The sequence below is a fragment of the Schistocerca gregaria genome, chromosome 8 (genome assembly GCF_023897955.1).
Source record: "Schistocerca gregaria isolate iqSchGreg1 chromosome 8, iqSchGreg1.2, whole genome shotgun sequence".
Lineage (NCBI taxonomy): Eukaryota > Metazoa > Arthropoda > Insecta > Orthoptera > Acrididae > Schistocerca > Schistocerca gregaria.
The window spans coordinates 22,664,290-22,686,550 of NC_064927.1; the positions used below are offsets into that span (position 1 = coordinate 22,664,290).

The 22,261-nt window shown below is 46.1% G+C and overlaps 8 non-coding genes across 8 annotated transcripts; all 8 read right to left on the minus strand.

Moving 5' to 3' along the window:
* Window positions 1-3,773: 3,773 nt before the first annotated feature.
* On the minus strand, window positions 3,774-3,846 carry Trnak-cuu (transfer RNA lysine (anticodon CUU)). Its single transcript has one exon. It is a non-coding gene; the product is annotated as a tRNA-Lys (tRNA).
* A 2,974-nt stretch (window positions 3,847-6,820) lies between these two features.
* Window positions 6,821-6,893, minus strand: Trnak-cuu (transfer RNA lysine (anticodon CUU)). The gene has a single exon. It is a non-coding gene; the product is annotated as a tRNA-Lys (tRNA).
* Window positions 6,894-8,324: 1,431 nt separating this feature from the next.
* On the minus strand, window positions 8,325-8,397 carry Trnak-cuu (transfer RNA lysine (anticodon CUU)). The gene has a single exon. It is a non-coding gene; the product is annotated as a tRNA-Lys (tRNA).
* Window positions 8,398-9,837: 1,440 nt separating this feature from the next.
* On the minus strand, window positions 9,838-9,910 carry Trnak-cuu (transfer RNA lysine (anticodon CUU)). Its single transcript has one exon. It is a non-coding gene; the product is annotated as a tRNA-Lys (tRNA).
* Window positions 9,911-11,362: 1,452 nt separating this feature from the next.
* Trnak-cuu (transfer RNA lysine (anticodon CUU)) lies at window positions 11,363-11,435 on the minus strand. The gene has a single exon. It is a non-coding gene; the product is annotated as a tRNA-Lys (tRNA).
* Window positions 11,436-12,866: 1,431 nt separating this feature from the next.
* Window positions 12,867-12,939, minus strand: Trnak-cuu (transfer RNA lysine (anticodon CUU)). The gene has a single exon. It is a non-coding gene; the product is annotated as a tRNA-Lys (tRNA).
* Window positions 12,940-20,150: 7,211 nt separating this feature from the next.
* Window positions 20,151-20,223, minus strand: Trnak-cuu (transfer RNA lysine (anticodon CUU)). Its single transcript has one exon. It is a non-coding gene; the product is annotated as a tRNA-Lys (tRNA).
* Window positions 20,224-21,666: 1,443 nt separating this feature from the next.
* Window positions 21,667-21,739, minus strand: Trnak-cuu (transfer RNA lysine (anticodon CUU)). The gene has a single exon. It is a non-coding gene; the product is annotated as a tRNA-Lys (tRNA).
* Between the last annotated feature and the right edge of the window lie 522 nt (window positions 21,740-22,261).

The following is a 22,261-nucleotide window of genomic DNA, read 5'->3' on the forward strand; positions in this document are numbered from 1 at the left end:
CGGAATCGAAGGCAGGGCGTGCCTCGCCGCATTTGCCACGATGGCCATTTGCTACTTCTGCAGAAGCGGCGGCAGCGACGACGACGACGATGACGACGGCGAGAGGCTCTGACATATGTGAGAAATACATCTATAAAATGTAATTCAGACTGCCTCGTCCCACCTTATGCTGTACCGCTTTGGCAAAGGCTTTATCTGCGCCATTCGCCTTAATCACATCTGAGAGTAATTATTAATAAAAGGCATGTCGCTAATTGTTCGTCATCACAGATACTGTTTGCTATACGGCCACGACGCGCAATTGATTTCCAAAATACGGCCTCCTCCTTTGGGGATGGAACTCACGACCCTTGGTTTACTAGTCCAATGCTCTACCACTGAGCTAAAGAGGCGCGGTCTAGCGGTACTTTTGCGTACTTCCTCCTTACTATCGTCTGGATCATCAGACTACAGCTGACAACACTCCATATTACCGACTAATATTTGCAGCTATGGCGACCCATTACTGATTGGCCACGCATCTGACACATAACCGATGTGCTCTCCAAACAACAACACTTGCATTTCAGAACATGTCTTTCACACATGTCTACAAAATCACCTTCACCTTCAAATACAGTTTCTTTGCGACTGACAGAGACGTAGGCAAAGTTTAAAGTTGCTATTTCCATTACATCACGTTAATCAGAAAAACGGTAATTTACATCTGCAGCGGAACAAAATTCCGTTCTGCCCAGCGTGGGGGTCGAACCGACGACCCTGAGATTAAGAGTCTCATGCTCTACCGTTTCAGCTAGCCCGGCCACTTTGGTGAATACTTGCCGGGTAGCACGTCACACAGTACTCGTTTCGGTTGGGTGGTCCCATACAGAATCTCTTCATGCTGCCTAATGTTTTCCTAACGTCACACTCGTCACGTACATCACTTTTATTTCATAATCATTTCTGAGAGGTAAAGGAATTGCATGACAACCTGCAGAGCTAGTGGCGTCAAAATTAACACTCATACTTGATGTGACTCAAAAGGCGAACGAGTTACTTTCCGACGTTGTTTTAGATGTGCAAGTGCCAGTGGAAACTCGGGGTGACTGCACTCTGCCGACCATTTCGCTAGTTAACGCCGGTATTGTAGTGTGTGTTTCAAGCTAAAGAGCATCTCCAAGCAGAAAATGGTCAACAGCAACATTCAGACGGTTTCGTACTGCTCAAATGCTACATTAAAACGGTATGTTTCTTTTTCAGAACTGATAAAACACCAGCGTGACAGCATTCGAACCTGTAATCTTCAGATCCGACGTCCGACGCCTTAACCATTGGGCCACACAGTCACTGACGACCAAGTGCAACTTGTATATGACTCATCTCGAAACGCTCACACCCCTGATAATTTGTGTTTTCGTTCTACACAGCCGCTGCCCTTGCTCTTTCCCACCCATTCGTTACATTCAACCTCTTACGTGACCGACCAAAGATAGACTGGGAAACAAGACCACACACTTAGTGCATACGGAATCGAAGGCAGGGCGTGCCTCGCCGCATTTGCCACGATGGCCATTTGCTACTTCTGCAGAAGCGGCGGCGGCGACGACGACGACGACGACGACGGCGACGACGACGACGACGACCGCGAGAGGCTCTGACATATGTGAGAAATACATCTATAAAATGTAATTCAGACTGCCTCGTCCCACCTTATGCTGTACCGCTTTGGCGAAGGCTTTATCTGCGCCATTCGCCTTAATCACATCTGAGAGTAATCCTTAATAAAAGGCATGTCGCTAATTGTTCGTCATCACAGATACTGTTTGCCATACGGCCACGACGCGCAATTGATTTCCAAAATACGGCCTCCTCCTTTGAGGATGGATCTCACGACCCTTGGTTTACTAGTCCAGTGCTCTACCACTGCGCTAAAGAGGCGCGGCCTAGAGGTACTTTTGCGTACTTCGTCCATACGGTCGTCTGGATCATCAGACTTCAGCTGACAACACTCCATATTACCGACTAATATTTGCAGCTATGGCGACCCATTACTGCTTGGCCACACATCTGACTCATAACCGATGTGCTCTCCAAACAACAACACTTGCATTTCAGAACATGTCTTTCACACATGTCTACAAAATCACCTTCACCTTCAAATACAGTTTCTTTGCAACTGACAGAGACGTAGGCAAAGTTTAAAGTTGCTATTTCCATTACATCACATTAATCAGAAAAACGGTAATTTACATCTGCAGCGGAACAAAATTCCGTTCCGCCCAGGGTGGGGCTCGATCCCACGACCCTGTGATTAAGAGTCTCATGCTCTACAGACTGAGCTAGCCCGCTGCTTCGGTGAATACTTGACGGGTAGCACGTCACACAGTACTCGTTTGGGTTGGGTGGTCCCATACAGAATCTCTCCATGCTGCCTAATGTTTACCTAACGTCACACTCGTCACGTACTTCACTGTTATTTCATAATCATTTCTGAGAGGTAAAGGAATTGCATGACAACCTGCAGAGCTAGTGGCGTAAAAATTAACACTCATACTTGATGTGACTCAAAAGGCGAACGAGTTACTTTCCGACGTTGTTTTAGATGTGCAAGTGCCAGTGGAAACTCGGGGTGACTGCACTCTGCCGACCATTTCGCTAGTTAACGCCGGTATTGTAGTGTGTGTTTCAAGCTCAAGAGCATCTCCAAGCAGAAAATGGTCAACAGCAACATTCAGACGGTTTCGTACTGCTCAAATGCTACATTAAAACGGTATGTTTCTTTTTCAGAACTGATAAAACACCAGCGCGACAGCATTCGAACCTGTAATCTTCAGATCCGAAGTCCGACGCCTTATCCATTAGGCCACACAGTCACTGACGACCAATTGCAACTTGTATATGACTCATCTCGAAACGCTCACACCCCCTGATAATTTGAGTTTTCGTTCTACACAGCCGCTGCCCTTGCTCTTTCCCACCCATTCGTTACATTCAACCTCTTACGTGACCGACCAAAGATAGACTGGGAAACAAGAGCACACACTTTGTGCATACGGAATCGAAGGCAGGGCGTGCCTCGCCGCATTTGCCACGATGGCCATTTGCTACTTCTGCAGAAGCGGCGGCAGCGACGACGACGACGACGACGACGATGACGACGGCGAGAGGCTCTGACATATGTGAGAAATACATCTATAAAATGTAATTCAGACTGCCTCGTCCCACCTTATGCTGTACCGCTTTGGCAAAGGCTTTATCTGCGCCATTCGCCTTAATCACATCTGAGAGTAATTATTAATAAAAGGCATGTCGCTAATTGTTCGTCATCACAGATACTGTTTGCTATACGGCCACGACGCGCAATTGATTTCCAAAATACGGCCTCCTCCTTTGAGGATGGAACTCACGACCCTTGGTTTACTAGTCCAGTGCTCTACCACTGCGCTAAAGAGGCGCGGCCTAGCGGTACTTCTGCGTACTTCGTCCTTACGGTCGTCTGGATCATCAGACTTCAGCTGACATCACTTCATATTACCGACTAATATTTGCAGCTATGGCGACCCATTACTGCTTGGCCACACATCTGACACATAACCGATGTGCTCTCCAAACAACAACACTTGCGTTTCAGAACATGTCTTTCACACATGTCTACAAAATCACCTTCACCTTCAAATACAGTTTCTTTGCGACTGACAGAGACGTAGGCAAAGTATAAAGTTGCTATTTCCATTACATCACGTTAATCAGAAAACGGTAATTTACATCTGCAGTGGAACAAAATTCCGTTCCGCCCAGCGTGTGGCTCGAACCCACGACCCTGAGATTAAGAGTCTCATGCTCTACCGACTGAGCTAGCCGGGCTGCTTCGGTGAATACTTGCCGGCCAGCACGTCACACAGTTCTCGTTTGGGTTGGGTGGTCCCATACAGAATCTCTCCATGCTGCCTAATGTTTTCCTAACGTCACACTCGTCACGTACTTCACTTTTATTGCATAATCATTTCTGAGAGGTAAAGGAATTGCATGACAACCTGCAGAGCTAGTGGCATCAAAATTAACACTCATACTTGATGTGACTCAAAAGGCGAACGAGTTACTTTCCGACCTTGTTTTTGATGTGCAAGTGCCAGTGAAAACTCGCGGTGACTGCACTCTGCGACCATTTCGCTAGTTAACACCGGTCTTGTTGTGTGTGTTTCAAGCTCAAGAGCATCTCCAAGCAGAAAATGGTCAACAGCAACATTCAGACGGTTTCGTACTGCTCAAATGCTACATTAAAACGATATGTTTCTTTTTCAGAACTGATAAAACACCAGCGTGACAGCATTAGAACCTGTAATCTTCAGATCCGAAGTCCGACGCCTTATCCATTAGACCACACAGTCACGGACGACGAAGAGCAACTTGTATATGACTCATCTCGAAACGCTCACACCCCCCTGATAATTTGTGTTTTCGTTCTACACAGCCGCTGCCCTTGCTCTTTCCCACCCATTCGTTACATTCAACCTCTTACGTGACCGACCAAAGATAGACTGGGAAACAAGACCACACACTTTGTGCATACGGAATCGAAGGCAGGGCGTGCCTCGCCGCATTTGCCACGATGGCCATTTGCTACGTCTGCAGAAGCGGCGGCGGCGACGACGACGACGACGACGACGACGACGACGACCGCGAGAGGCTCTGACATATGTGAGAAATACATCTATAAAATGTAATTCAGACTGCCTCGTCCCACCTTATGCTGTATCGCTTTGGCAAAGGCTTTATCTGCGCCATTCGCCTTAATCACATCTGAGAGTAATTATTAATAAAAGGCATGTCGCTAATTGTTCGTCATCACAGATACTGTTTGCTATACGGCCACGACGCGCAATTGATTTCCAAAATACGGCCTCCCCCTTTGAGGATGGAACTCACGACCCTTGGTTTACTAGTCCAGTGCTCTACCACTGCGCTAAAGAGGCGCGGCCTAGAGGTACTTTAGCGTACTTCGTCCTTACGGTCGTCTGGATCATCAGACTTCAGCTGACAACACTCCATATTACCGACTAATATTTGCAGCTATGGCGACCCATTACTGCTTGGCCACACATCTGACACATAACCGATGTGCTCTCCAAACAACAACACTTGCATTTCAGAACATGTCTTTCACACATGTCTACAAAATCACCTTCACCTTCAAATACAGTTTCTTTGCAACTGACAGAGACGTAGGCAAAGTTTAAAGTTGCTATTTCCATTACATCACGTTAATCAGAAAAACGGTAATTTACATCTGCAGCGGAACAAAATTCCCTTCCGCCCAGGGTGGGGCTCGAACCCACGACCCTGTGATTAAGAGTCTCATGCTCTACAGACTGAGCTAGCCCGCCTGCTTCGGTGAATACTTGACGGGTAGCACGTCACACAGTACTCGTTTGGGTTGGGTGGTCCCATACAGAATCTCTCCATGCTGCCTAATGTTTTCCTAACGTCACACTCGTCACGTACTTCACTTTTATTTCATAATCATTTCTGAGAGGTAAAGGAATTGCATGACAACCTGCAGAGCTAGTGGCGTAAAAATTAACACTCATACTTGATGTGACTCAAAAGGCGAACGAGTTACTTTCCGACGTTGTTTTAGATGTGCAAGTGCCAGTGGAAACTCGGGGTGACTGCACTCTGCCGACCATTTCGCTAGTTAACGCCGGTATTGTAGTGTGTGTTTCAAGCTCAAGAGCATCTCCAAGCAGAAAATGGTCAACAGCAACATTCAGACGGTTCCGTACTGCTCAAATGCTACATTAAAACGGTATGTTTCTTTTTCAGAACTGATAAAACACCAGCGTGACAGCATTCGAACCTGTAATCTTCAGATCCGACGTCCGACGCCTTATCCATTAGGCCACACAGTCACTGACGACCAAGTGCAACTTGTATATGACTCATCTCGAAACGCTCACACCCCTGATAATTTGTGTTTTCGTTCTACACAGCCGCTGCCCTTGCTCTTTCCCACCCATTCGTTACATTCAACCTCTTACGTGACCGACCAAAGATAGACTGGGAAACAAGACCACACACTTTGTGCATACGGAATCGAAGGCAGGGCGTGCCTCGCCGCATTTGCCACGATGGCCATTTGCTACTTCTGCAGAAGCGGCGGCGGCGACGACGACGACGACGACGACAACGACGACGACGACGACGACCGCGAGAGGCTCTGACATATGTGAGAAATACATCTATAAAATGTAATTCAGACTGCCTCGTCCCACCTTATGCTGTACCGCTTTGGCAAAGGCTTTATCTGCGCCATTCGCCTTAATCACATCTGAGAGTAATCCTTAATAAAAGGCATGTCGCTAATTGTTCGTCATCACAGATACTGTTTGCTATACGGCCACGACGCGCAACTGATTTCCAAAATACGACTTCCTCCTTTGAGGATGGAACTCACGATCCTTGGTTTACTAGTCCAGTGCTCTACCACTGAGCTAAAGAAGCGCGGCCTAGCGGTACTATTGCGTACTTCGTTCTACGGTCGTCTGAATCATCAGACTTCAGCTGACAACACTCCATATTACCGACTAATATTTGCAGCTATGGCGACCCATTACTGCTTGGCCACACATCTGACACATAACCGATGTGCTCTCCAAACAACAACACTTGCATTTCAGAACATGTCTTTCACACATGTCAATAAAATCACCTTCACCGTCAAATACAGTTTCTTTGCGACTGACAGAGACGTAGGCAAAGTTTAAAGTTGCTATTTCCATTACATCACGTTAATCAGAAAAACGGTAATTTACATCTGCAGCGGAACAAAATTCCGTTCCGCCCAGGGTGGCGCTCGAACCCACGACCCTGAGATTAAGAGTCTCATGCTCTACCGACTGAGCTAGCCCGGCTGCTTCAGTGAATACTTGCCGTGTAGCACGTCACACAGTAATCGTTTGGGTTGGGTGGTCCCATACAGAATCTCTCCATGCTGCCTAAAGTTTTCCTAACGTCACACTCGTCACGTACTTCACTTTTATTTCATAATCATTTCTGAGAGGTAAAGGAATTGCATGAGAACCTGCAGAGCTAGTGGCGTCAAAATTAACACTCATACTTGATGTGACTCAAAAGGCGAACGAGTTACTTTCCGACGTTGTTTTAGATGTGCAAGTGCCAGTGGAAACTCGCGGTGACGGCACTCTGCCGACCATTTCGCTAGTTAACACCGGTCTTGTAGTGTGTGTTTCAAGCTCAAGAGCATCTCCAAGCAGAAAATGGTCAACAGCAACGGTCAGAAGGTTTCGTACTGCTCAAATGCTACATTAAAACGTTATGTTTCTTTTTCAGAACTGATAAAACACGAGCGTGACGGAACTCGAAAGTGTAATCTTCAGATCCGAAGTCCAACGCCTTATCCATTAGGCCACACAGTCACTGAAGACCAAGTGCAACTTGTTTATGACTCATCTCGAAACGCTCACACCCCTGATAATTTGTGTTTTCGTTCTACACAGCCGCTGCCCTTGCTCTTTCCCACCCATTCGTTACATTCAACCTCTTACGTGACCGACCAAAGATAGACTGGGAAACAAGAGCACACACTTTGTGCATACGGAATCGAAGGCAGGGCGTGCCTCGCCGCATTTGCCACGATGGCCATTTGCTACTTCTGCAGAGACGAAAACGACGACGAAGACGACGACGACCGCGAGAGGCTCTGACATATGTGAGAAATACATCTATAAAATGTAATTCAGACTGCCTCGTCCCACCTTATGCTGTACCGCTTTGGCACAGGCTGTATCTGCGCCATTCGCCTTAATCACATCTGAGAGTAATACTTAATAAAAGGCATGTCGCTAATTGTTCGTCATCACAGATACTGATTGCTATACGGCCACGACGCGCAACTGATTTAAAAAATACGACATCCTCCTTCGAGGATGGACCTCACGACCCTTGGTTTACTAGTCCAGTGCTCTACCACTTCGCTAAAGAAGCGCGGCCTAGCGGTACTTTTGCGTACTTCGTCCTTACGGTGGTCTGGATCATCAGACTTCAGCTGACAACACTCCATATTACCGACTAATATTTGCAGCTATGGCGACCCATTACTGCTTGGCCACACATCTGACACATAACCGATGTGCTCTCCAAACAACAACACTTGCATTTCAGAACATGTCTTTCACACATGTCTACAAAATCACCTTCACCTTCAAATACAGTTTCTTTGCGACTGACAGAGACGTAGGCAAAGTTTAAAGTTGCTATTTCCATTACATCACGTTAATCAGAAAAACGGTAATTTACATCTGCAGCGGAACAAAATTCCGTTCCGCCCATCGTGGGGCTCGAACCGACGACCCTGAGATTAAGAGTCTCATGCTCTACCAACTGAGCTAGCCCAGCTGCTTCAGTGAATACTTGCCGGGTAGCACGTCACACAGTACTCGTTTGGGTTGGGTGGTCCCATACAGAATCTCTCCATGCTGCCTAATGTTTTCCTAACGTCACACTCGTCACATACTTCACTTTTATTTCATAATCATTTCTGAGAGGTAAAGGAATTGCATGACAACCTGCAGAGCTAGTGGCGTAAAAATTAACACTCATACTTGATGTGACTCAAAAGGGGAACGAGTTACTTTCCGACGTTGTTTTAGATGTGCAAGTGCCAGTGGAAACTCGAGGTGACTGCACTCAGCCGACCATTTCGCTAGTTAACACCGGTATTGTAGTGTGTGTTTCAAGCTCAAGAGCATCTCCAAGCAGAAAATGGTCAACAGCAACGGTCAGACGGTTTCGTACTGCTCAAATGCTACATTAAAACGGTATGTTTCTTTTTCAGAACTGATAAAACACCAGCGTGACAGCATTCGAACCTGTAATCTTCAGATCAGACGTCAGACGCCTTATCCATTAGGCCACACAGTCACTGACGACCAAGTGCAACTTGTATATGACTCATCTCGAAACGCTCACACCCCTGATAATTTGTGTTTTCGTTCTACACAGCCGCTGCCCTTGCTCTTTCCCACCCATTCGTTACATTCAACCTCTTACGTGACCGACCAAAGATAGACTGGGAAACAAGAACACACACTTTGTGCATACGGAATCGAAGGCAAGGGCGTGCCTCGCCGCATTTGCCACGATGGCCATTTGCTACTTCTGCAGAAGCGGCGGCGGCGACGACGACGACGACGACGACGACGACCGCGAGAGGCTCTGACATATGTGAGAAATACATCTATAAAATGTAATTCAGACTGCCTCGACCCACCTTATGCTGTACCGCTTTGGCAAAGGCTTTATCTGCGCCATTCGCCTTAATCACGTCTTAGAGTAATCCTTAATAAAAGGCATGTCGCTAATTGTTCGTCATCACAGATACTGTTTGCTATACGGCCACGATGCGCAACTGATTTCCAAAATACGACTTCCTCCTTTGAGGATGGAACTCACGATCCTTGGTTTACTAGTCCAGTGCTCTACCACTGAGCTAAAGAGGCGCGGCCTAGCGGTACAATTGCGTACTTCGTTCTACGTTCGTCTGAATCATCAGACTTCAGCTGACAACACTCCATATTACCGACTAATATTTGCAGCTATGGCGACCCATTACTGCTTGGCCACACATCTGACACATAACCGATGTGCTCTCCAAACAACAACACTTGCATTTCAGAACATGTCTTTCACACATGTCTACAATATCACCTTCACCTTCAAATACAGTTTCTTTGCGACTGACAGAGACGTAGGCAAACTTTGAGGTTGCTATTTCCATTACATCACGTTAATCAGAAAAACGGTAATTTACATCTGCAGTGGAACAAAATTCCGTTCCGCCCAGCGTGTGGCTCGAACCCACGACCCTGAGATTAAGAGTCTCATGCTCTACCGACTGAGCTAGCCCGGCTGCTTCAGTGAATACTTGCCGGGTAGCACGTCACACAGTACTCGTTTGGGTTGGGTGGTCCCATACAGAATCTCTCCATGCTGCCTAATGTTTTCCTAACGTCACACTCGTCACGTACTTCACTTTTATTTCATAATCATTTCTGAGAGGTAAAGGAATTGCATGAGAACCTGCAGAGCTAGTGGCGTCAAAATTAACACTCATACTTGATGTGACTCAAAAGGCGAACGAGTTACTTTCCGATGTTGTTTTAGATGTGCAAGTGCCAGTGGAAACTCGGGGTGGCGGCACTCTGCCGACCATTTCGCTAGTTAACACCGGTCTTGTAGTGTGTGTTTCAAGCTCAAGAGCATCTCCAAGCAGAAAATGGTCAACAGCAACATTCAGACGGTTTCGTACTGCTCAAATGCTACAATAAAACGGTAAGTTTCTTTTTCAGAACTGATAAAACACGAGCGTGAAAGCATTCGAACCTGTAATCTTCAGATCCGAAGTCCGACGCCTTATCCATTAGGCCACACAGTCACTGACGACCAAGTGCAACTTGTATATGACTCATCTCGAAACGCTCACACCCCTGATAATTTGTGTTATCGTTCTACATAGCCGCTGCCCTTGCTCTTTCCCACCCATTCGTTACATTCAACCTCTTACGTGACCGACCAAAGATAGACTGGGAAACAAGACCACACACTTTGTGCATACGGAATCGAAGGCAGGTCGTGCCTCGCCGCATTTGCCACGATGGCCATTTGCTACTTCTGCAGAAGCTGCGGCGGCGACGACGACGACGACGACGACGACGACGACGACGACGACCGCGAGAGGCTCTGACATATGTGAGAAATACATCTATAAAATGTAATTCAGACTGCCTCGTCCCACCTTATGCTGTACCGCTTTGGCAAAGGCTTTATCTGCGCCATTCGCCTTAATCACATCTGAGAGTAATTATTAATAAAAGGCATGTCGCTAATTGTTCGTCATCACAGATACTGTGTGCTATACGGCCACGAAGCGCAACTGATTTCCAATATACGACTTCCTCCTTTGAGGATGGAACTCACGAACTTTGTTTTACTAGTCCAGTGCTCTACCACTGAGCTAAAGAGGCGCGGCATAGAGGTACTTTTGCTTACTTCGTCCTTACGGTCGTCTTGATCATCAGACTTCAGCTGACAACACTTCATATTACCGACTAATATTTGCAGCTATGGCGACCCATTACTGCTTGGCCACACATCTGACACATAACCGATGTGCTCTCCAAACAACAACACTTGCATTTCAGAACATGTCTTTCACACATGTCAATAAAATCACCTTCACCTTCAAATACAGTTTCTTTGCGACTGACAGAGACGTAGGCAAATTTTAAAGTTGCTATTTCCATTACATCACGTTAATCAGAAAAACGGTAATTTACATCTGCAGCGGAACAAAATTCCGTTCCGCCCAGCGTGTGGCTCGAACCCACGACCCTGAGATTAAGAGTCTCATGCTCTACCGACTGAGCTAGCCCGGCTGCTTCAGTGAATACTTGCCGGGTAGCACGTCACACAGTAATCGTTTGGGTTGGGTGGTCCCATACAGAATCTCTCCATGCTGCCTAAAGTTTTCCTAACGTCACACTCGTCACGTACTTCACTTTTATTTCATAATCATTTCTGAGAGGTAAAGGAATTGCATGAGAACCTGCAGAGCTAGTGGCGTCAAAATTAACACTCATACTTGATGTGACTCAAAAGGCGAACGAGTTAGTTTCCGACGTTGTTTTAGATGTGCAAGTGCCAGTGGAAACTCGCGGTGACGGCACTCTGCCGACCATTTCGCTAGTTAACACCGGTCTTGTAGTGTGTGTTTCAAGCTCAAGAGCATCTCCAAGCAGAAAATGGTCAACAGCAACGGTCAGACGGTTTCGTACTGCTCAAATGCTACATTAAAACGTTATGATTCTTTTTCAGAACTGATAAAACACGAGCGTGACAGAACTTGAAAGTGTAATATTCAGATCCGAAATCCGACGCCTTATCCATTAGGCCACACAGTCACTGACGACCAAGTGCAACTTGTTTATGACTCATCTCGAAACGCTCACACCCCTGATAATTTGTGTTTTCGTTCTACACACCCGCTGCCCTTGCTCTTTCCCACCCATTCGTTACATTCAACCTCTTACGTGACCGACCAAAGATAGACTGGGAAACAAGAGCACACACTTTGTGCATACGGAATCGAAGGCAGGGCGTGCCTCGCCGCATTTGCCACGATGGCCATTTGCTACTTCTGCAGAGACGAAAACGACGACGAAGACGACGACGACCGCGAGAGGCTCTGACATATGTGAGAAATACATCTATAAAATGTAATTCAGACTCCCTCGACCCACCTTATGCTGTACCGCTTTGGCAAAGGCTTTATCTGCGCCATTCGCCTTAATCACATCTGAGAGTAATTCTTAATAAAAGGCATGTCGCTAATTGTTCGTCATCACAGATACTGATTGCTATACGGCCACGACGCGCAACTGATTTAAAAAATACGACATCCTCCTTCGAGGATGGACCTCACGACCCTTGCTTTACTAGTCCAGTGCTCTACCACTTCGCTAAAGAGGCGCGGCCTATCGGTACTTTTGCGTACTTCGTCCTTACGGTCGTCTGGATCATCAGACTTCAGCTGACAACACTTCATATTACCGACTAATATTTGCAGCTATGGCGACCCATTACTGCTTGGCCACACATCTGACACATAACCGATGTGCTCTCCAAACAACAACACTTGCATTTCAGAACATGTCTTTCACACATGTCTACAAAATCACCTTCACCTTCAAATACAGTTTCTTTGCGACTGACAGAGACGTAGGCAAAGTTTGAAGTTGCTATCTCCATTACATCACGTTAATCAGAAAAACGGTAATTTACATCTGCAGCGGAACAAAATTTCGTTCCGCCCAGCGTGTGGCTCGAACCCATGACCCTGAGATTAAGAGTCTCATGCTCTACCGACTGAGCTAGCCCGGCTGCTTCAGTGAATACTTGCCGGGTAGCACGTCACACAGTACTCGTTTGGGTTGGGTGGTCCCATACAGAATCTCTCCATGCTGCCTAATGTTTTCCTAACGTCACACTCGTCACGTACTTCACTTTTATTTCATAATCATTTCTGAGAGGTAAAGGAATTGCATGACAACCTGCAGAGCTAGTGGCGTAAAAATTAACACTCATACTTGATGTGACTCAAAAGGCAAACGAGTTTCTTTCCGACGTTGTTTTAGATGTGCAAGTGCCAGTGGAAACTCGGGGTGACGGCACTCTGCCGACCATTTCGCTAGTTAACACCGGTCTTGTAGTGTGTGTTTCAAGCTCAAGAGCATCTCCAAGCAGATAATGGTCAACAGCAACATTCAGACGGTTTCGTACTGCTCAAATGCTACATTAAAACGGTATGTTTCTTTTTCAGAACTGATAAAACACCAGCGTGACAGCACTCGAACCTGTAATCTTCAGATCCGAAGCCCGACGCCTTATCCATTTTTTTTTTTTTTTGGGCCTCCCTTCTCCCCACACAGCCCATCCATTCGCTCTCCTTTTATGCCTTCTTCGGCGAACTTCTATGCTATATCGACTGATTTTTTTTTCAAATTTACTGTGACAGTTAGGGAAATGAAATGATGTTTGGCTTCTTCGCCATGTGAGGCTTCTCCTCCGTAGAACTGAAAATTGAAAAATTAAGTCTTCTTGGGAATTAATAAATTGTCACTCTTGCTTCGTACTGAAAAAAATTAAACAGAAATAGAAAGATTGTAACTGAGGAACACCTGCAAGAAGCTTCCACTGCATTGTGTGCAACGAAACCACCTTCCGATATTACCGAGATCCTGGAAAATCATCATAGATGAAAGTAGTTGCTGGAGATATGGGGTTCATCCAGCAGTAAGTGTGAAGCCGCAGTGCCGTTTCAAGGTTCTGTCCGAGGCCTTCACGGCTACCGTAGCGGCCCTGGGGCACACGAAGTCCCCATGTACGTCACCCTCAACAGCGATCCCCTACTTTGGCCTTTGACTACATTTTTCGTAGACGAGGGCTATTAAGATGTTTATCCAATCCCTTGTCTCTGAAACAGAATGTGTAACATGTTACCAAAAGTTTTTTTGTGGTCCCTGCGCGTACATATCTGATAATATTTTGCTCGTTCGTATAATTCGTATTCTAAAACACGGTCATTGCCGTGTTCAGATATAACGTAATGTACATAATTGCCAAACAACCACAACACAGCATTGGTTTTCTGGACAGGGAAGAAAACACCATCGGGGAAGAGTAATTTTTCAACATTGATCTCAGTACTAACAGTTCTGGTTATAAAGGCTACCCGCCGTTGGAGTCCCCTCCATATTTCGGCGTATCCGCCACAGAGAAAGCGGTGGATCAATGTGTCAACTGCGTCACATCGGGTGCACACAATCGTGTCACTAAGACCAATGGAGTGCAACTTTTCGTTAGTGGAAACTACGTTATTAACAACTCGGTACCAGGTTGCCTGAATGTCGGAAGACAGTTCACGATTACTAATATTTTTCCAAATTCTTTTCCAGTCTTTGTCGGGATATCTGCACTCCATTTTGTTGACATGTTCTTTCGTTGTTAAGAGTTCCATTAATTTCCTGCAATTCCTTGATTGTGGATTCGTGACAATACTGTCCATGTAGCTAATCTCTAAAAAGAACTGGCGAATATATTTCAATTTATAATTAATTCCGCCTATATTTATGGGTGGACGTAAATTTTCTGGCTGTAGGAGTCGATACAGCCTGGCTGTAATACTATGTGGATGTTTTTCTATAATTTGTAGGGTCCTCTTTATATATAACGCCGTAGTCTTCCGCCATATATCTGTTAAACCTAGGCCACCTTCAGCGGAAGGTAACGTAACTGTACCGACTTCTACTCTAAAAATATTCCCTGTCCAAATAAATCGGCAAATGATACTCATTATACGTTTGGCAATGGGTTTCGAAACTGGCAATATTTGACCTATATATATAGCTTTTGATAAAATGGACCAATTAATTATTCTGATTCGTTGTTTAATGTTCAGATGTCTGGTCTGATTGAGTATTTGGGCTCCTCTGATTGTATCCAGTACTTTCTTCCAATTGTAGGTCATGGTCTGAAGCGGACATCGGTAAAAGGTGACACCCAGAGCGGTGTGACGATCGATGGAGCGTGCCCATTCCAAACGGACATCTTGAAGACCTTTAAGATTTAAAAACGAACTCTTCACCTCGTTAACCCTAGCGCCTGTAGCTTCACAAAAGATCTGAATATTCGTAGTTAATTTCTCTAAATCTTCGTTACTACGAATAACCACTCCAACGTCATCAGCATATGCATTGGTGACGTTGTTAACGCCAGATATCGTGATGCCCTCAAGATCGACATCGAGTCTCCTTAGTAAAGGCTCCAGTGCAACAACATACAGGAGCATTGACAAAGGACTTCCCTGCGGGACGCCGTTGCGAATTTCAATGGGTGGAGTGAAATGCCCATTTACAGACACTTGTGTTTGGATGCCTTCAACAATGTTAATTAAAACTTGCACAAAATGTTGACTAAAACCCACATAGGTCAACGTTCTGAACAAAAATAAGTGGTTGACCCTGTCAAAAGCCTTTGAGAAGTCGATAAAGGCAAGGCCTCCTGGTGAGGATGACGTTGCAAAAATTGCAGAGACATCCCTATATTCACAAACAGTTTTAAAAATATTCCGCCCCGAGAGACAGGTTTGGTGGTCACCTATGATCTTCTCCATTAGAGGTCTCAGTCTTTCCTTCAGTACACGTGCAATTATTTTATAATCCGAGTTCATCAAACATATTGGTCTCAATTGATTGAGATCTTTAACTGTCGCGTTCCTTCCCTTTGGTATTAGCACAGTTACGCTTTCTTTGAACTCGTGTGGAACAGTAACACCTTGCAACACTTCATTTATCACTTCTGTGAATTGATTACCGATGAGAGGCCAAAATTTACAATAAAACTCTACAGGCAAGCCATCAGGCCCTGGGGACTTACGGGTAGGCGAATATTTAAGTATATCAAACACCTCCTCACATGTGATCGCAGTGGTAAGGGACACATTGTCCTCGTCATTGATAACGTTGTCGATACCTGTAGTTCGTAGCAAATAGTGCGCACAGTCTAGATTATACCGGGTATCAGTATATAACGTACGATAAAATCCATAAACTGCATTTAAAATGTCAGAGTGTTCCGTCAGCACCCGGTTATCGCCCACTCTAAGACAAGCAATAAACGCTCGTCTTCTATTTCTTTCATGTTCGAGTAAGTGGTACAGCGATGCGTTTTCGTCCTCCACTGTTGTCGGGACACGAGATTTAATTTTTAAACCCTCCAGCTGTTGTCGCTTGAGACTTATGAGGTGAGCCTTGATCTTCTTTATTTCAATGAAAACCTCATCAGTCATCTGCTGAGCTGATAGTTCCCTTAAGCATGTATAGTAAAATTCAACGGTATTGCGAGACCACATCGCTCGCTCCCTCCCGTAAGCTATTAGGGATGATCTCAACTTCTTTTTAGCACATGAGGTCCACCACGCAAGGCGAGAGCTGTATTTATGGCGCATACGTAGAGCAGCCTGCCATACCTCCGCTACTGTTCTTGATAGGGCACCCTCAAACAACATATGGGTATTCAGCTTCCATAAGGGGCGACCCCAATACGTTCCTTGCTTCTGAAACCGAATGCTGCATTTCACTGCGAGATGGTCCGAAAAGGTAGTGGGAATTACTTCGATACTACTGATTTTATTTTCCAGGTTTGCTGTGACGTATATTCTGTCTATTCTGCTTTGCGAGCGACTACTGATGTACGTAAATTTGACTAACGTGGGGTATTTGCTTTCCCACACGTCTGTCCACTTCATGTTTGTCACCAAAGCCGCCAGTTCCCTGGAGAAGTTAAAATTTGGTCGCTGATCCTTTTTGTGAAGTACACAATGAAAGTCACCACCGATTAAAGCTTCCGCCGGATTCCCCTTAAGTAAATAGACCATATCGTTCTTAAAAAAATTAGCCCTATCATCTCTAGCGTTGTTACCAGAGGGGACATATACATTTAAAACAGTAGTAGTAAAAATTTTACAACTGATGCCCCTCCCATTTTCTAACAGACAGATATCCTTCACATCAATACCATCTTTGACAAGGATCGCAGTCCCACATGTGGCTTCCGGTGCAATATTTAAAATCTCTTGAAAACCTGGGACATAAAAGTTGTGGACATTAAATTCCTGTAGGAGGGCTATATCAGTATCCGACTGGTAAAGGAAATCTTTTAAAGAAGCGACTTTCGTTTCACTGCGAATCCGATTTATATTGATCGTGGTCACATTATATGTCAGTTCCGTTGGCATAGGTGCAGGTAAAAGAAATTGGCTAATGAAGTATACCCCATGCAGAGTCACGTCTGTACCATTCCATTCTGTCTGTCAGAAAGAAAAATAGACATTAAAAAAAAAAAAATTAAATGCCACTAGCATGTGTCAGGTCCATCTCCATTCCGTGGTCGGTGCGATCTTCTTGGGCATCGGCCCAATCAAGTCCTTTTCCTGAGACAGTTCGGTCTAAATCCATAGTAGTGCCGGTCTGCAAACCTGCGACGCCAAGCGGTGCGCGAGGTTGTTGTTGAAGATCATCTGCATCGGCACGACTCATCTCCGCTTCAGTACACTCGTTAACTCGTGCTACTGGGCATTGTTCTCGTAGTCGTTCATTATCCCTTAAATGTTTTAACTTTTCCCGCAATGCAGGAGCTAAACTCTCTGCTGCTTTGTGTGCCAATCTCCTCTTCTTGCCTTTCTTCGAAGATCTCTTCGGCGATCTAGCAGGAGATGAAGTTTGCGACCTGTCAGGAGAAGTACCGGATGATACGTCTGACGTCGCCTGTTCCTTTTTTCGGACAAAAGTCCGCGTATCGCATTCCACAACGGCAGAAGGAGGCGCATCTTTATCCATGGCTCCCACTGGTAGCAACCCAGTCTCCAATTCTACACTATCGCTCGTTGTGGTTTCCTTGACACAAGTGTCTTCTGTGGGCGCCAACGTGAAACCAATGTCCAGATTGCTATCTTCGTTCATAGTTCCCGCAGAGTGGATGCCTGAAGCGTCCACTCCTCGGAAGCTAGTGGCAATATCCTCACGTTGGTGGGAATCCTGACGACGCAAGGAAACCTCCGTTGCGGGTATTTGGGGATCTTCGGCCGAGTCCGCGGAAGAACGAGCAACCACAGTGGGAGAGTTGGAAAAAGTTGGCGTCGGCATAGATTCGAGGGGCGCGGAGCTGATCGGCAGACCATCCGCAAATCTAGAGCTTGAAGCCGGAGTATCATCGACAACCGCCCGCGAGGCAGCAGGCTCCCCGCGCACAGGCGGCACCGACTCGCCTCGGCTGCGGAAGACAGCAGCGGCAGCGTATGACAACTTCATACCAACAACAGGGCCGGAACTCGGCATCTCGTCACGCGGTAACTGCGGGACACGCCTCCGTGAACATTCTGCACGAATATGTTCCGTGGAATTGCATAAAGCGCAAGTCCGCGGTTGCCCATCATAGATAATCAAAGCACGATACCCACAAATATTAAGATAAGAGGGGACATGCTTCTGTAATTCAATCTTAATTTGCCTTACGCCGTTCAAGACAGGAAACATATGAGCTTCAGACCACCTTTCTGCCACATTGGAAATAATTCTGCCATAAGGCCGAAGGGCAACATTAAGTTCTTCGGGCGGAATTTCAAAAGGGAGCTCAAACACTCTGATCGTACGAATCCCGTACCCAGCATGACTAACAGCAACGTCACTCACATTCCCATCAGAATGATTAAACTTCACGCTACCTCCGCAACGATCCACAATGGAACTACATAATTCTGGACTTTTCATCTTCAGATACACAGCATTTGTCACAAACGAGAGATAAACTCCGACAACATAATCACCGTTAATCAATACCTTTCGATAAACCATGCTTTAATTTCAAATGCTTTAGGTCGAACGAAATTTCGATCGAAAGTAAACTTGATTGTGTATTTCCTCAAATAATTCGACCTATTCATTCTAGAACTTCATGAATACAAGTGCAACACGAATAGCGGCTTAGCAGCACCACTAACGTCAAACGCAGCGACTCAGCCTGTGTTTACTACAGCCAGACGTCCAGCTCCGCCACACGTCCGTCCCGCTCGGCGGCTGACTCGCAACTGTGCCATTAGGCCACACAGTCACTGACGACCAAGTGCAACTTGTATATGACTCATCTCGAAACGCTCACACCCCTGATAATTTGTGTTTTCGTTCTACACATCCGCTGCCCTTGCTCTTTCCCACCCATTCGTTACATTCAACCTCTTACGTGACCGACCAAAGATAGACTGGGAAACAAGACCACACACTTTGTGCATACGGAATCGAAGGCAGGGCGTGCCTCGCCGCATTTGCCACGATGGCCATTTGCTACTTCTGCAGAAGCGGCGGCGGCGACGACGACGACGACGACGACGACGACGACGACGACGACGACCGCAAGACGCTCTGACATATGTGAGAAATACATCTATAAAATGTAATTCAGACTGCCTCGTCCCACCTTATGCTGTACCGCTTTGGCAAAGGCTTTATCTGCGCCATTCGCCTTAATCACATCTGAGAGTAATCCTTAATAAAAGGCATGTCGCTAATTGTTCGTCATCACAGATACTGTTTGCTATACGGCCACGACGCGCAATTGATTTCCAAAATACGGCCTCCTCTTTTGAGGATGGAACTCACGACCCTTGGTTTACTAGTCCAGTGCTCTACCACTGCGCTAAAGAGGCGCGGCCTAGCGGTACTTTTGCGTACTTCGTCCTTACGGTCGTCTGGATCATCAGACTTCAGCTGACAACACTCCATATTACCGACTAATATTTGCAGCTATGGCGACCCATTACTGCTTGGCCACACATCTGACACATAACCGATGTGCTCTCCAAACAACAACACTTGCATTTCAGAACATGTCTTTCACACATGTCTACAAAATCACCTTCACCTTCACAGTTTCTTTGCGACTGACAGAGACGTAGGCAAAGTTTGAAGTTGCTATTTCCATTACATCACGTTAATCAGAAAAACGGTAATTTACATCTGCAGCGGAACAAAATCCCGTTCCGCCCACCGTGGGGCTCGAACCCACGACACTGAGATTAAGAGTCTCATGCTCTACCGACTGAGCTAGCCCGGCTGCTTCAGTGAATACTTGCCGGGTAGCACGTCACACAGTACTCGTTTGGGTTGGGTGGTCCCATACAGAATCTCTCCATGCTGCCTAATGTTTTCCTAACGTCACACTCGTCACGTACTTCACTTTTATTTCATAATCATTTCTGAGAGGTAAAGGAATTGCATGACAACCTGCAGAGCTAGTGGCGTCAAAATTAACACTCATACTTGATGTGACTCAAAAGGCGAACGAGTTACTTTCCGACGTTGTTTTAGATGTGCAAGTGCCAGTGGAAACTCGGGGTGACGGCACTCTGCCGACCATTTCGCTAGTTAACACCGGTCTTGTAGTGTGTGTTTCAAGCTCAAGAGCATCTCCAAGCAGAAAATGGTCAACAGCAACATTCAGACCGTTTCGTACTGCTCGAATGCTACATTAAAACGGTATGTTTCTTTTTCAGAACTGATAAAACACGAGCGTGACAGCATTCGAACCCGTAATCTTCAGATCCGAAGCCCGACGCCTTATCCATTAGGCCACACAGTCACTGACGACCAAGTGCAACTTGTATATGACTCATCTCGAAACGCTCACACCCCTGATAATTTGTGTTTTCGTTCTACACACCCGCTGCCCTTGCTCTTTCCCACCCATTCGTTACATTCAACCTCTTACGTGACCGACCAAAGATAGACTGGGAAACAAGACCACACACTTTGTGCATACGGAATCGAAGGCAGGGCGTGCCTCGCCGCATTTGCCACGACGGCCATTTGCTACTTCTGCAGAAGCGGCGGCGGCGACGACGACGACGACGACGACGACGACGACCGCGAGAGGCTCTGACATATGTGAGAAATACATCTATAAAATGTAATTCAGACTGCCTCGTCCCACCTTATGCTGTACCGCTTTGGCAAAGGCTTTATCTGCGCCATTCGCCTTAATCACATCTGAGAGTAATCCTTAGTAAAAGGCGTGTCGCGAATTGTTCGTCATCACAGATACTGTTTGCTATACGGCCACGACGCGCAATTGATTTCCAAAATACGGCTTCCTCTTTTGAGGATGGAACTCACGACGCTTGGTTTACTAGTCCAGTGCTCTACCACTGCGCTAAAGAGGCGCGGCCTAGCGGTACTTTTGCGTACTTCGTCCTTACGGTCGTCTAGATCATCAGACTTCAGCTGACAACACTTCATATTACCGACTAATATTTGCAGCTATGGCGACCCATTACTGCTTGGCCACACATCTGACACATAACCGATGTGCTCTCCAAACAACAACACTTGCATTTCAGAACATGTCTTTCACACATGTCTACAAAATCACCTTCACCTTCAAATACAGTTTCTTTGCGACTGACAGAGACGTAGGCAAAGTTTGAAGTTGCTATTTCCATTACATCACGTTAATCAGAAAAACGGTAATTTACATCTGCAGCGGAAGAAAATTCCGTTCCGCCCAGCGAGGGGCTCGAACCCACGACCCTGAGATTAAGAGTCTCATGCTCTACCGACTGAGCTAGCCCGGCTGCTTCAGTGAATACTTTCCGGGTAGCACGTCACACAGTACTCGTTTGGGTTGGGTGGTCCCATACAGAATCTCTCCATGCTGCCTAATGTTTTCCTACCGTCACACTCGTCACGTACTTCACTTTTATTTCATAATCATTTCTGAGAGGTAAAGGAATTGCATGACAACCTGCAGAGCTGGTGGCGTCAAAATTAACACTCATACTTGATGTGACGCAAAAGGCGAACGAGTTACTTTCCGACGTTGTTTTAGATGTGCAAGTGCCAGTGGAAACTCGCGGTGACGGCACTCTGCCGACCATTTCGCTAGTTAACACCGGTCTTGTAGTGTGTGTTTCAAGCTCAAGAGCATCTCCAAGCAGAAAATGGTCAACAGCAACATTCAGACGGTTTCGTACTGCTCAAATGCTACATTAAAACGGTATGTTTCTTTTTCAGAACTGATAAAACACGAGCGTGACAGCATTCGAACCCGTAATCTTCAGATCCGAAGCCCGACGCCTTATCCATTAGGCCACACA